The sequence below is a fragment of the Lissotriton vulgaris genome, unplaced genomic scaffold, assembly GCF_964263255.1.
Source record: "Lissotriton vulgaris unplaced genomic scaffold, aLisVul1.2 SCAFFOLD_343, whole genome shotgun sequence".
Taxonomy (NCBI): domain Eukaryota; kingdom Metazoa; phylum Chordata; class Amphibia; order Caudata; family Salamandridae; genus Lissotriton; species Lissotriton vulgaris.
In genome coordinates this window covers 340615-355308 of record NW_028245779.1, presented here as the reverse complement: position 1 = coordinate 355308, position 14694 = coordinate 340615, and positions in this window count along the sequence as shown.

The following is a 14694-nucleotide window of genomic DNA, read 5'->3' as shown; positions in this document are numbered from 1 at the left end:
TTGAATTTTTAAGTGAGCTGTGGATTTTCGCATTGTAACAGGCGCCATAGCACTGATTATTGGCACAGTATACAAATATATTTGTTGTGTTGCATTAGTTTGGAAATGTTCAAGTTCTGTTAATGAACTAACAGTTGACTTTTCCATCTGCAGATTATACTGAATGACCAGCAGAGGGAGTGATGCCGGAAACCATTTCCCTGCATTGCTGAGACCCAAAAAAAAAAAAGTCGCCAGCCTTCGACTTCCTTGATCAATTTACATGGTAGGTGAAACTCTCATTTAATCGCTTTGCTTGTGTTTGAAAGAATTTCAGGGCGTCTGATGGCTCTCAGCACCTTTTAGTGGGGTCTTCTGCATAAATATTATTTGTCCAGACTGAAGCCATATGGATGACGCTATTGGCATAAATGATAGTTTATGAAAGACGTTGACTGTCTACAAGGCTGAAAATCCTACTTGAGATACTAGTGCAAGCAATTTATCATCACAGGAAATTAGTGTCTTTGAAGCTGGAATGAGTTGTCTTATGTTAGAGCGATTGACTTACTTTGAAAGACGGGAAGCTTATTTAACCTGCCTTCCTGCACTCTGTATGTGGGACTCTGATACTCAAGATGGATTGCTCTTTCGGATACTCTGTGTTCTTGTCACTCTAACCCACTTTCAAAAGGGGAGCCCAGTTCTTTCAATGGTGCAGAGTACTTTCCCAATACACTTCCACCTTGGCTTGCAGTCATAATAGCAGATAGTTAACTAGGGCGGAATTGCTAATGTCTCATTGTCCTGTGTTGTAGTCACCAGGGTGATTGGTCATGAGTTCCTCTGATGTCATAAAGCTACAGCATGATGGCATCTGACGTGAGATCAAGCAAATGGATACATTTTTCATGGAATTGAAATAGGTAGCCTGCTAGACAGGACTTCCAGCTGAAGACAAAGATGTTAAAATGAAAGAAACTAGGGCAATATTAGAGACTTATACATTTGTTTGGTATGTATGACATTAGCACGCATACTATTACCACGCATACCTTTACAACGCAGTATTTACAACGAATACCGTTACAACGCATAGCGCTTTGAGGTGCTGGATAGTGGTAAGTATAATTTTATATTCCAACTCCAGTCCCCGTGGACACTAGGGAATGTGTTGGATATAAAATTAAACTTATTCCCTATCCTAGAGCGCCCCCCAGCGCAATGCGTTGTAATGGTATGAGTGGTAATGCCTGCGTTGTAATGGTAGTGGGTGGTAAAAAATGCGTGCTAAACATTGTATACCATTTGTTTGTAGTTGAAGGTGATAGTAATATTCTCGAGTTCGCTATTGGTTAACTGATAGGGATGTGCAACAACAAAGATGTTAGAATCTGTTGTTCATAGTTTTTAATATTACCACTAACTATAGCATAAGCCTTCCTACAAAAAGGTATCAGGTCACTCCATAGTTATTGCTGTACCATAACCTAACATAATTGCAGTGAGAAGGATCCCCTGTCACATGGCTAGCATTTACATCTTTTTATTTACATCCTAACATTAGTTCTAGCGTGGTGTAGAGAGTCATAGCAAATAAGGCTTTGGATTGAGAGAAGTATGCTAGGTTGAAAATAAAATTGAGGTTTGAATTTTTAAGTGAGCTGTGGATTTTCGCATTGTAACAGGCGCCATAGCACTGATTATTGGCACAGTATACAAATATATTTGTTGTGTTGCATTAGTTTGGAAATGTTCAAGTTCTGTTAATGAACTAACAGTTGACTTTTCCATCTGCAGATTATACTGAATGACCAGCAGAGGGAGTGATGCCGGAAACCATTTCCCTGCATTGCTGAGACCCCAAAAAATAAAAGTCGCCAGCCTTCGACTTCCTTGATCAATTTACATGGTAGGTGAAACTCTCATTTAATCGCTTTGCTTGTGTTTGAAAGAATTTCAGGGCGTCTGATGGCTCTCAGCACCTTTTAGTGGGGTCTTCTGCATAAATATTATTTGTCCAGACTGAAGCCATATGGATGACGCTATTGGCATAAATGATAGTTTATGAAAGACGTTGACTGTCTACAAGGCTGAAAATCCTACTTGAGATACTAGTGCAAGCAATTTATCATCACAGGAAATTAGTGTCTTTGAAGCTGGAATGAGTTGTCTTATGTTAGAGCGATTGACTTACTTTGAAAGACGGGAAGCTTATTTAACCTGCCTTCCTGCACTCTGTATGTGGGACTCTGATACTCAAGATGGATTGCTCTTTCGGATACTCTGTGTTCTTATCACTCTAACCCACTTTCAAAAGGGGAGCCCAGTTCTTTCAATGGTGCAGAGTACTTTCCCAATACACTTCCACCTTGGCTTGCAGTCATAATAGCAGATAGTTAACTAGGGCGGAATTGCTAATGTCTCATTGTCCTGTGTTGTAGTCACCAGGGTGATTGGTCATGAGTTCCTCTGATGTCATAAAGCTACAGCATGATGGCATCTGACGTGAGATCAAGCAAATGGATACATTTTTCATGGAATTGAAATAGGTAGCCTGCTAGACAGGACTTCCAGCTGAAGACAAAGATGTTAAAATGAAAGAAACTAGGGCAATATTAGAGACTTATACATTTGTTTGGTATGTATGACATTAGCACGCATACTATTACCACGCATACCTTTACAACGCAGTATTTACAACGAATACCGTTACAACGCATAGCGCTTTGAGGTGCTGGATAGTGGTAAGTATAATTTTATATTCCAACTCCAGTCCCCGTGGACACTAGGGAAGGTGTTGGATATAAAATTAAACTTATTCCCTATCCTAGAGCGCCCCCCAGTGCAATGCGTTGTAATGGTATGCGTGGTAATGCCTGCGTTGTAATGGTAGTGGGTGGTAAAAAATGCGTGCTAAACGTTGTATACCATTTGTTTGTAGTTGAAGGTGATAGTAATATTCTCGAGTTCTCTATTGGTTAACTGACAGGGATGTGCAACAACAAAGATGTTAGAATCTGTTGTTCATAGTTTTTAATATTACCACGAACTATAGCATAAGCCTTCCTACAAAAAGGTATCAGGTCACTCCATAGTTATTGCTGTACCATAACCTAACATAATTGCAGTGAGAAGGATCCCCTGTCACATGGCTAGCATTTACATCTTTTTATTTACATCCTAACATTAGTTCTAGCGTGGTGTAGAGTCATAGCAAATAAGGCTTTGGATTGAGAGAAGTATACTAGGTTGAAAATAAAATTGAGGTTTGAATTTTTAAGTGAGCTGTGGATTTTCGCATTGTAACAGGCGCCTTAGCACTGATTATTGGCACAGTATACAAATACATTTGTTGTGTTGCATTAGTTTGGAAATGTTCAAGTTCTGTTAATGAACTAACAGTTGACTTTTCCATCTGCAGATTATACTGAATGACCAGCAGAGGGAGTGATGCCGGAAACCATTTCCCTGCATTGCTGAGACCCAAAAAAAAAAAAGTCGCCAACCTTCGACTTCCTTGATCAATTTACATGGTAGGTGAAACTCTCATTTAATCGATTTGCTTGTGTTTGAAAGAATTTCAGGGCGTCTGATGGCTCTCAGCACCTTTTAGTGGGGTCTTCTGCATAAATATTATTTGTCCAGACTGAAGCCATATGGATGACGCTGTTGGCATAAATGATAGTTTATGAAAGACGTTGACTGTCTACAAGGCTGAAAATCCTACTTGAGATACTAGTGCAAGCAATTTATCATCACAGGAAATTAGTGTCTTTGAAGCTGGAATGAGTTGTCTTATGTTAGAGCGATTGACTTACTTTGAAGACGGGAAGCTTATTTAACCTGCCTTCCTGCACTCTGTATGTGGGACTCTGATACTCAAGATGGATTGCTCTTTCGGATACTCTGTGTTCTTGTCACTCTAACCCACTTTCAAAAGGGGAGCCCAGTTCTTTCTATGGTGCAGAGTACTTTCCCAATACACTTCCACCTTGGCTTGCAGTCATAATAGCAGATAGTTAACTAGGGCGGAATTGCTAATGTCTCATTGTCCTGTGTTGTAGTCACCAGGGTGATTGGTCATGAGTTCCTCTGATGTCATAAAGCTACAGCATGATGGCATCTGACGTGAGATCAAGCAAATGGATACATTTTTCATGGAATTGAAATAGGTAGCCTGCTAGACAGGACTTCCAGCTGAAGACAAAGATGTTAAAATGAAAGAAACTAGGGCAATATTAGAGACTTATACATTTGTTTGGTATGTATGACGTTAGCACGCATACTATTACCACGCATACCTTTACAACGCAGTATTTACAACGAATACCGTTACAACGCATAGCGCTTTGAGGTGCTGGATAGTGGTAAGTATAATTTTATATTCCAACTCCAGTCCTCGTGGACACTAGGGAAGGTATTGGATATAAAATTAAACTTATTCCCTATCCTAGAGCGCCCCCCAGCGCAATGCGTTGTAATGGTATGCGTGGTAATGCCTGCGTTGTGATGGTAGTGGGTGGTAAAAAATGCGTGCTAAACGTTGTATACCATTTGTTTGTAGTTGAAGGTGATAGTAATATTCTCGAGTTCTCTATTGGTTAACTGACAGGGATGTGCAACAACAAAGATGTTAGAATCTGTTGTTCATAGTTTTTAATATTACCACTAACTATAGCATAAGCCTTCCTACAAAAAGGTATCAGGTCACTCCATAGTTATTGCTGTACCATAACCTAACAGAATTGCAGTGAGAAGGATCCCCTGTCACATGGCTAGCATTTATATCTTTTTTTTTACATCCTAACATTAGTTCTAGCGTGGTGTAGAGTGTCATGGCAAATAAGGCTTTGGATTGAGAGAAGTATGCTAGGTTGAAAATAAAATTGAGGTTTGAATTTTTAAGTGAGCTGTGGATTTTCGCATTGTAACAGGCGCCATAGCACTGATTATTGGCACAGTATACAAATATATTTGTTGTGTTGCATTAGTTTGGAAATGTTCAAGTTCTGTTAATGAACTAACAGTTGACTTTTCCATCTGCAGATTATACTGAATGACCAGCAGAGGGAGTGATGCCGGAAACCATTTCCCTGCATTGCTGAGACCCAAAAAAAAAAAAGTCGCCAGCCTTCGACTTCCTTGATCAATTTACATGGTAGGTGAAACTCTCATTTAATCGCTTTGCTTGTGTTTGAAAGAATTTCAGGGCGTCTGATGGCTCTCAGCACCTTTTAGTGGGGTCTTCTGCATAAATATTATTTGTCCAGACTGAAGCCATATGGATGACGCTATTGGCATAAATGATAGTTTATGAAAGACGTTGACTGTCTACAAGGCTGAAAATCCTACTTGAGATACTAGTGCAAGCAATTTATCATCACAGGAAATTAGTGTCTTTGAAGCTGGAATGAGTTGTCTTATGTTAGAGCGATTGACTTACTTTGAAAGACGGGAAGCTTATTTAACCTGCCTTCCTGCACTCTGTATGTGGGACTCTGATACTCAAGATGGATTGCTCTTTCGGATACTCTGTGTTCTTGCCACTCTAACCCACTTTCAAAAGGGGAGCCCAGTTCTTTCAATGGTGCAGAGTACTTTCCCAATACACTTCCACCTTGGCTTGCAGTCATAATAGCAGATAGTTAACTAGGGCGGAATTGCTAATGTCTCATTGTCCTGTGTTGTAGTCACCAGGGTGATTGGTCATGAGTTCCTCTGATGTCATAAAGCTACAGCATGATGGCATCTGACGTGAGATCAAGCAAATGGATACATTTTTCATGGAATTGAAATAGGTAGCCTGCTAGACAGGACTTCCAGCTGAAGACAAAGATGTTAAAATGAAAGAAACTAGGGCAATATTAGAGACTTATACATTTGATGGTATGTATGACATTAGCACGCATACTATTACCACGCATACCTTTACAACGCAGTATTTACAACGAATACCGTTACAACGCATAGCGCTTTGAGGTGCTGGATAGTGGTAAGTATAATTTTATATTCCAACTCCAGTCCCCGTGGACACTAGGGAAGGTGTTGGATATAAAATTAAACTTATTCCCTATCCTAGAGCGCCCCCCAGCGCAATGCGTTGTAATGGTATGAGTGGTAATGCCTGCGTTGTAATGGTAGTGGGTGGTAAAAAATGCGTGCTAAACGTTGTATACCATTTGTTTGTAGTTGAAGGTGATAGTAATATTCTCGAGTTCGCTATTGGTTAACTGATAGGGATGTGCAACAACAAAGATGTTAGAATCTGTTGTTCATAGTTTTTAATATTACCACTAACTATAGAATAAGCCTTCCTACAAAAAGGTATCAGGTCACTCCATAGTTATTGCTGTACCATAACCTAACAGAATTGCAGTGAGAAGGATCCCCTGTCACATGGCTAGCATTTATATCTTTTTATTTACATCCTAACATTAGTTCTAGCGTGGTGTAGAGAGTCATAGCAAATAAGGCTTTGGATTGAGAGAAGTATGCTAGGTTGAAAATAAAATTGAGGTTTGAATTTTTGAATGAGCTGTGGATTTTCGCATTGTAACAGGCGCCATAGCACTGATTATTGGCACAGTATACAAATATATTTGTTGTGTTGCATTAGTTTGGAAATGTTCAAGTTCTGTTAATGAACTAACAGTTGACTTTTCCATCTGCAGATTATACTGAATGACCAGCAGAGGGAGTGATGCCGGAAACCATTTCCCTGCATTGCTGAGACCCAAAAAAAAAAAAGTCGCCAACCTTCGACTTCCTTGATCAATTTACATGGTAGGTGAAACTCTCATTTAATCGATTTGCTTGTGTTTGAAAGAATTTCAGGGCGTCTGATGGCTCTCAGCACCTTTTAGTGGGGTCTTCTGCATAAATATTATTTGTCGAGACTGAAGCCATATGGATGACGCTATTGGCATAAATGATAGTTTATGAAAGACGTTGACTGTCTACAAGGCTGAAAATCCTACTTGAGATACTAGTGCAAGCAATTTATCATCACAGGAAATTAGTGTCTTTGAAGCTGGAATGAGTTGTCTTATGTTAGAGCGATTGACTTACTTTGAAAGACGGGAAGCTTATTTAACCTGCCTTCCTGCACTCTGTATGTGGGACTCTGATACTCAAGATGGATTGCTCTTTCGGATACTCTGTGTTCTTGTCACTCTAACCCACTTTCAAAAGGGGAGCCCAGTTCTTTCAATGGTGCAGAGTACTTTCCCAATACACTTCCACCTTGGCTTGCAGTCATAATAGCAGATAGTTAACTAGGGCGGAATTGCTAATGTCTCATTGTCCTGTGTTGTAGTCACCAGGGTGATTGGTCATGAGTTCCTCTGATGTCATAAAGCTACAGCATGATGGCATCTGACGTGAGAGCAAGCAAAAGGATACATTTTTCATGGAATTGAAATAGGTAGCTGGCTAGACAGGACATCCAGGTGAAGACAAAGATGTTAAAATTAAAGAAACTAGGGCAATATTCGAGACTTATACATTTGTTTGGGATGTATGACGTTCGCACGCATACTATTACCACTCACACCTTTACAACACGGTATTTACAAGGAATACCGTTACAACACATAGCGTTTTGAGGTGCTGGATAGTGGTAAGTGTAATTTTATATTCCAACTCCAGTCCCCATGGACACTAGGGAAGGTGTTGGATATAAAATTAAACTTATTCCCTATCCTAGAGCGCCCCCCAACGCAATGCGTTGTAATGGTATGCGTGGTAATGCCTGCGTTGTAATGGTAGTGCGTGGTAAAAAATGCGTGCTAAACGTTGTATACCATTTGTTTGTAGTTGAAGGTGATAGTAATATTCTCGAGTTCTCTATTGGTTAACTGACAGGGATGTGCAACAACAAAGATGTTAGAATCTGTTGTTCATAGTTTTTAATATTACCACTAACTATAGCATAAGCCTTCCTACAAAAAGGTATCAGGTCACTCCATAGTTATTGCTGTACCATAACCTAACATAATTGCAGTGAGAAGGATCCCCTGTCACATGGCTAGCATTTACATCTTTTTATTTACATCCTAACATTAGTTCTAGCGTGGTGTAGAGAGTCATAGCAAATAAGGCTTTGGATTGAGAGAAGTATGCTAGGTTGAAAATAAAATTGAGGTTTGAATTTTTAAGTGAGCTGTGGATTTTCGCATTGTAACAGGCGCCATAGCACTGATTATTGGCACAGTATACAAATATATTTGTTGTGTTGCATTAGTTTGGAAATGTTCAAGTTCTGTTAATGAACTAACAGTTGACTTTTCCATCTGCAGATTATACTGAATGACCAGCAGAGGGAGTGATGCCGGAAACCATTTCCCTGCATTGCTGAGACCCCAAAAAAAAAAAGTCGCCAGCCTTCGACTTCCTTGATCAATTTACATGGTAGGTGAAACTCTCATTTAATCGCTTTGCTTGTGTTTGAAAGAATTTCAGGGCGTCTGATGGCTCTCAGCACCTTTTAGTGGGGTCTTCTGCATAAATATTATTTGTCCAGACTGAAGCCATATGGATGACGCTATTGGCATAAATGATAGTTTATGAAAGACGTTGACTGTCTACAAGGCTGAAAATCCTACTTGAGATACTAGTGCAAGCAATTTATCATCACAGGAAATTAGTGTCTTTGAAGCTGGAATGAGTTGTCTTATGTTAGAGCGATTGACTTACTTTGAAAGACGGGAAGCTTATTTAACCTGCCTTCCTGCACTCTGTATGTGGGACTCTGATACTCAAGATGGATTGCTCTTTCGGATACTCTGTGTTCTTGTCACTCTAACCCACTTTCAAAAGGGGAGCCCAGTTCTTTCAATGGTGCAGAGTACTTTCCCAATACACTTCCACCTTGGCTTGCAGTCATAATAGCAGATAGTTAACTAGGGCGGAATTGCTAATGTCTCATTGTCCTGTGTTGTAGTCACCAGGGTGATTGGTCATGAGTTCCTCTGATGTCATAAAGCTACAGCATGATGGCATCTGACGTGAGATCAAGCAAATGGATACATTTTTCATGGAATTGAAATAGGTAGCCTGCTAGACAGGACTTCCAGCTGAAGACAAAGATGTTAAAATGAAAGAAACTAGGGCAATATTAGAGACTTATACATTTGATGGTATTTATGACATTAGCACGCATACTATTACCACGCATACCTTTACAACGCAGTATTTACAACGAATACCGTTACAACGCATAGCGCTTTGAGGTGCTGGATAGTGGTAAGTATAATTTTATATTCCAACTCCAGTCCCCGTGGACACTAGGGAAGGTGTTGGATATAAAATTAAACTTATTCCCTATCCTAGAGCGCCCCCCAGCGCAATGCGTTGTAATGGTATGAGTGGTAATGCCTGCGTTGTAATGGTAGTGGGTGGTAAAAAATGCGTGCTAAACGTTGTATACCATTTGTTTGTAGTTGAAGGTGATAGTAATATTCTCGAGTTCGCTATTGGTTAACTGATAGGGATGTGCAACAACAAAGATGTTAGAATCTGTTGTTCATAGTTTTTAATATTACCACTAACTATAGAATAAGCCTTCCTACAAAAAGGTATCAGGTCACTCCATAGTTATTGCTGTACCATAACCTAACAGAATTGCAGTGAGAAGGATCCCCTGTCACATGGCTAGCATTTACATCTTTTTATTTACATCCTAACATTAGTTCTAGCGTGGTGTAGAGAGTCATAGCAAATAAGGCTTTGGATTGAGAGAAGTATGCTAGGTTGAAAATAAAATTGAGGTTTGAATTTTTAAGTGAGCTGTGGATTTTCGCATTGTAACAGGCGCCATAGCACTGATTATTGGCACAGTATACAAATATATTTGTTGTGTTGCATTAGTTTGGAAATGTTCAAGTTCTGTTAATGAACTAACAGTTGACTTTTCCATCTGCAGATTATACTGAATGACCAGCAGAGGGAGTGATGCCGGAAACCATTTCCCTGCATTGCTGAGACCCAAAAAAAAAAAAGTCGCCAGCCTTCGACTTCCTTGATCAATTTACATGGTAGGTGAAACTCTCATTTAATCGCTTTGCTTGTGTTTGAAAGAATTTCAGGGCGTCTGATGGCTCTCAGCACCTTTTAGTGGGGTCTTCTGCATAAATATTATTTGTCCAGACTGAAGCCATATGGATGACGCTATTGGCATAAATGATAGTTTATGAAAGACGTTGACTGTCTACAAGGCTGAAAATCCTACTTGAGATACTAGTGCAAGCAATTTATCATCACAGGAAATTAGTGTCTTTGAAGCTGGAATGAGTTGTCTTATGTTAGAGCGATTGACTTACTTTGAAAGACGGGAAGCTTATTTAACCTGCCTTCCTGCACTCTGTATGTGGGACTCTGATACTCAAGATGGATTGCTCTTTCGGATACTCTGTGTTCTTGTCACTCTAACCCACTTTCAAAAGGGGAGCCCAGTTCTTTCAATGGTGCAGAGTACTTTCCCAATACACTTCCACCTTGGCTTGCAGTCATAATAGCAGATAGTTAACTAGGGCGGAATTGCTAATGTCTCATTGTCCTGTGTTGTAGTCACCAGGGTGATTGGTCATGAGTTCCTCTGATGTCATAAAGCTACAGCATGATGGCATCTGACGTGAGATCAAGCAAATGGATACATTTTTCATGGAATTGAAATAGGTAGCCTGCTAGACAGGACTTCCAGCTGAAGACAAAGATGTTAAAATGAAAGAAACTAGGGCAATATTAGAGACTTATACATTTGATGGTATTTATGACATTAGCACGCATACTATTACCACGCATACCTTTACAACGCAGTATTTACAACGAATACCGTTACAACGCATAGCGCTTTGAGGTGCTGGATAGTGGTAAGTATAATTTTATATTCCAACTCCAGTCCCCGTGGACACTAGGGAAGGTGTTGGATATAAAATTAAACTTATTCCCTATCCTAGAGCGCCCCCCAGCGCAATGCGTTGTAATGGTATGAGTGGTAATGCCTGCGTTGTAATGGTAGTGGGTGGTAAAAAATGCGTGCTAAACGTTGTATACCATTTGTTTGTAGTTGAAGGTGATAGTAATATTCTCGAGTTCGCTATTGGTTAACTGATAGGGATGTGCAACAACAAAGATGTTAGAATCTGTTGTTCATAGTTTTTAATATTACCACTAACTATAGAATAAGCCTTCCTACAAAAAGGTATCAGGTCACTCCATAGTTATTGCTGTACCATAACCTAACAGAATTGCAGTGAGAAGGATCCCCTGTCACATGGCTAGCATTTATATCTTTTTATTTACATCCTAACATTAGTTCTAGCGTGGTGTAGAGAGTCATAGCAAATAAGGCTTTGGATTGAGAGAAGTATGCTAGGTTGAAAATAAAATTGAGGTTTGAATTTTTAAGTGAGCTGTGGATTTTCGCATTGTAACAGGCGCCATAGCACTGATTATTGGCACAGTATACAAATATATTTGTTGTGTTGCATTAGTTTGGAAATGTTCAAGTTCTGTTAATGAACTAACAGTTGACTTTTCCATCTGCAGATTATACTGAATGACCGGCAGAGGGAGTGATGCCGGAAACCATTTCCCTGCATTGCTGAGACCCAAAAAAAAAAAAGTCGCCAACCTTCGACTTCCTTGATCAATTTACATGGTAGGTGAAACTCTCATTTAATCGATTTGCTTGTGTTTGAAAGAATTTCAGGGCGTCTGATGGCTCTCAGCACCTTTTAGTGGGGTCTTCTGCATAAATATTATTTGTCGAGACTGAAGCCATATGGATGACGCTATTGGCATAAATGATAGTTTATGAAAGACGTTGACTGTCTACAAGGCTGAAAATCCTACTTGAGATACTAGTGCAAGCAATTTATCATCACAGGAAATTAGTGTCTTTGAAGCTGGAATGAGTTGTCTTATGTTAGAGCGATTGACTTACTTTGAAAGACGGGAAGCTTATTTAACCTGCCTTCCTGCACTCTGTATGTGGGACTCTGATACTCAAGATGGATTGCTCTTTCGGATACTCTGTGTTCTTGTCACTCTAACCCACTTTCAAAAGGGGAGCCCAGTTCTTTCAATGGTGCAGAGTACTTTCCCAATACACTTCCACCTTGGCTTGCAGTCATAATAGCAGATAGTTAACTAGGGCGGAATTGCTAATGTCTCATTGTCCTGTGTTGTAGTCACCAGGGTGATTGGTCATGAGTTCCTCTGATGTCATAAAGCTACAGCATGATGGCATCTGACGTGAGAGCAAGCAAAAGGATACATTTTTCATGGAATTGAAATAGGTAGCTGGCTAGACAGGACATCCAGGTGAAGACAAAGATGTTAAAATTAAAGAAACTAGGGCAATATTCGAGACTTATACATTTGTTTGGGATGTATGACGTTCGCACGCATACTATTACCACTCACACCTTTACAACACGGTATTTACAAGGAATACCGTTACAACACATAGCGTTTTGAGGTGCTGGATAGTGGTAAGTGTAATTTTATATTCCAACTCCAGTCCCCATGGACACTAGGGAAGGTGTTGGATATAAAATTAAACTTATTCCCTATCCTAGAGCGCCCCCCAACGCAATGCGTTGTAATGGTATGCGTGGTAATGCCTGCGTTGTAATGGTAGTGCGTGGTAAAAAATGCGTGCTAAACGTTGTATACCATTTGTTTGTAGTTGAAGGTGATAGTAATATTCTCGAGTTCTCTATTGGTTAACTGACAGGGATGTGCAACAACAAAGATGTTAGAATCTGTTGTTCATAGTTTTTAATATTACCACTAACTATAGCATAAGCCTTCCTACAAAAAGGTATCAGGTCACTCCATAGTTATTGCTGTACCATAACCTAACATAATTGCAGTGAGAAGGATCCCCTGTCATATGGCTAGCATTTACATCTTTTTATTTACATCCTAACATTAGTTCTAGCGTGGTGTAGAGAGTCATAGCAAATAAGGCTTTGGATTGAGAGAAGTATGCTAGGTTGAAAATAAAATTGAGGTTTGAATTTTTAAGTGAGCTGTGGATTTTCGCATTGTAACAGGCGCCATAGCACTGATTATTGGCACAGTATACAAATATATTTGTTGTGTTGCATTAGTTTGGAAATGTTCAAGTTCTGTTAATGAACTAACAGTTGACTTTTCCATCTGCAGATTATACTGAATGACCAGCAGAGGGAGTGATGCCGGAAACCATTTCCCTGCATTGCTGAGACCCAAAAAAAAAAAAGTCGCCAGCCTTCGACTTCCTTGATCAATTTACATGGTAGGTGAAACTCTCATTTAATCGCTTTGCTTGTGTTTGAAAGAATTTCAGGGCGTCTGATGGCTCTCAGCACCTTTTAGTGGGGTCTTCTGCATAAATATTATTTGTCCAGACTGAAGCCATATGGATGACGCTATTGGCATAAATGATAGTTTATGAAAGACGTTGACTGTCTACAAGGCTGAAAATCCTACTTGAGATACTAGTGCAAGCAATTTATCATCACAGGAAATTAGTGTCTTTGAAGCTGGAATGAGTTGTCTTATGTTAGAGCGATTGACTTACTTTGAAAGACGGGAAGCTTATTTAACCTGCCTTCCTGCACTCTGTATGTGGGACTCTGATACTCAAGATGGATTGCTCTTTCGGATACTCTGTGTTCTTGTCACTCTAACCCACTTTCAAAAGGGGAGCCCAGTTCTTTCAATGGTGCAGAGTACTTTCCCAATACACTTCCACCTTGGCTTGCAGTCATAATAGCAGATAGTTAACTAGGGCGGAATTGCTAATGTCTCATTGTCCTGTGTTGTAGTCACCAGGGTGATTGGTCATGAGTTCCTCTGATGTCATAAAGCTACAGCATGATGGCATCTGACGTGAGATCAAGCAAATGGATACATTTTTCATGGAATTGAAATAGGTAGCCTGCTAGACAGGACTTCCAGCTGAAGACAAAGATGTTAAAATGAAAGAAACTAGGGCAATATTAGAGACTTATACATTTGATGGTATTTATGACATTAGCACGCATACTATTACCACGCATACCTTTACAACGCAGTATTTACAACGAATACCGTTACAACGCATAGCGCTTTGAGGTGCTGGATAGTGGTAAGTATAATTTTATATTCCAACTCCAGTCCCCGTAGACACTAGGGAAGGTGTTGGATATAAAATTAAACTTATTCCCTATCCTAGAGCGCCCCCCAACGCAATGCGTTGTAATGGTATGCGTGGTAATGCCTGCGTTGTAATGGTAGTGCGTGGTAAAAAATGCGTGCTAAACGTTGTATACCATTTGTTTGTAGTTGAAGGTGATAGTAATATTCTCGAGTTCTCTATTGGTTAACTGACAGGGATGTGCAACAACAAAGATGTTAGAATCTGTTGTTCATAGTTTTTAATATTACCACTAACTATAGCATAAGCCTTCCTACAAAAAGGTATCAGGTCACTCCATAGTTATTGCTGTACCATAACCTAACATAATTGCAGTGAGAAGGATCCCCTGTCACATGGCTAGCATTTACATCTTTTTATTTACATCCTAACATTAGTTCTAGCGTGGTGTAGAGAGTCATAGCAAATAAGGCTTTGGATTGAGAGAAGTATGCTAGGTTGAAAATAAAATTGAGGTTTGAATTTTTAAGTGAGCTGTGGATTTTCGCATTGTAACAGGCGCCATAGCACTGATTATTGGCACA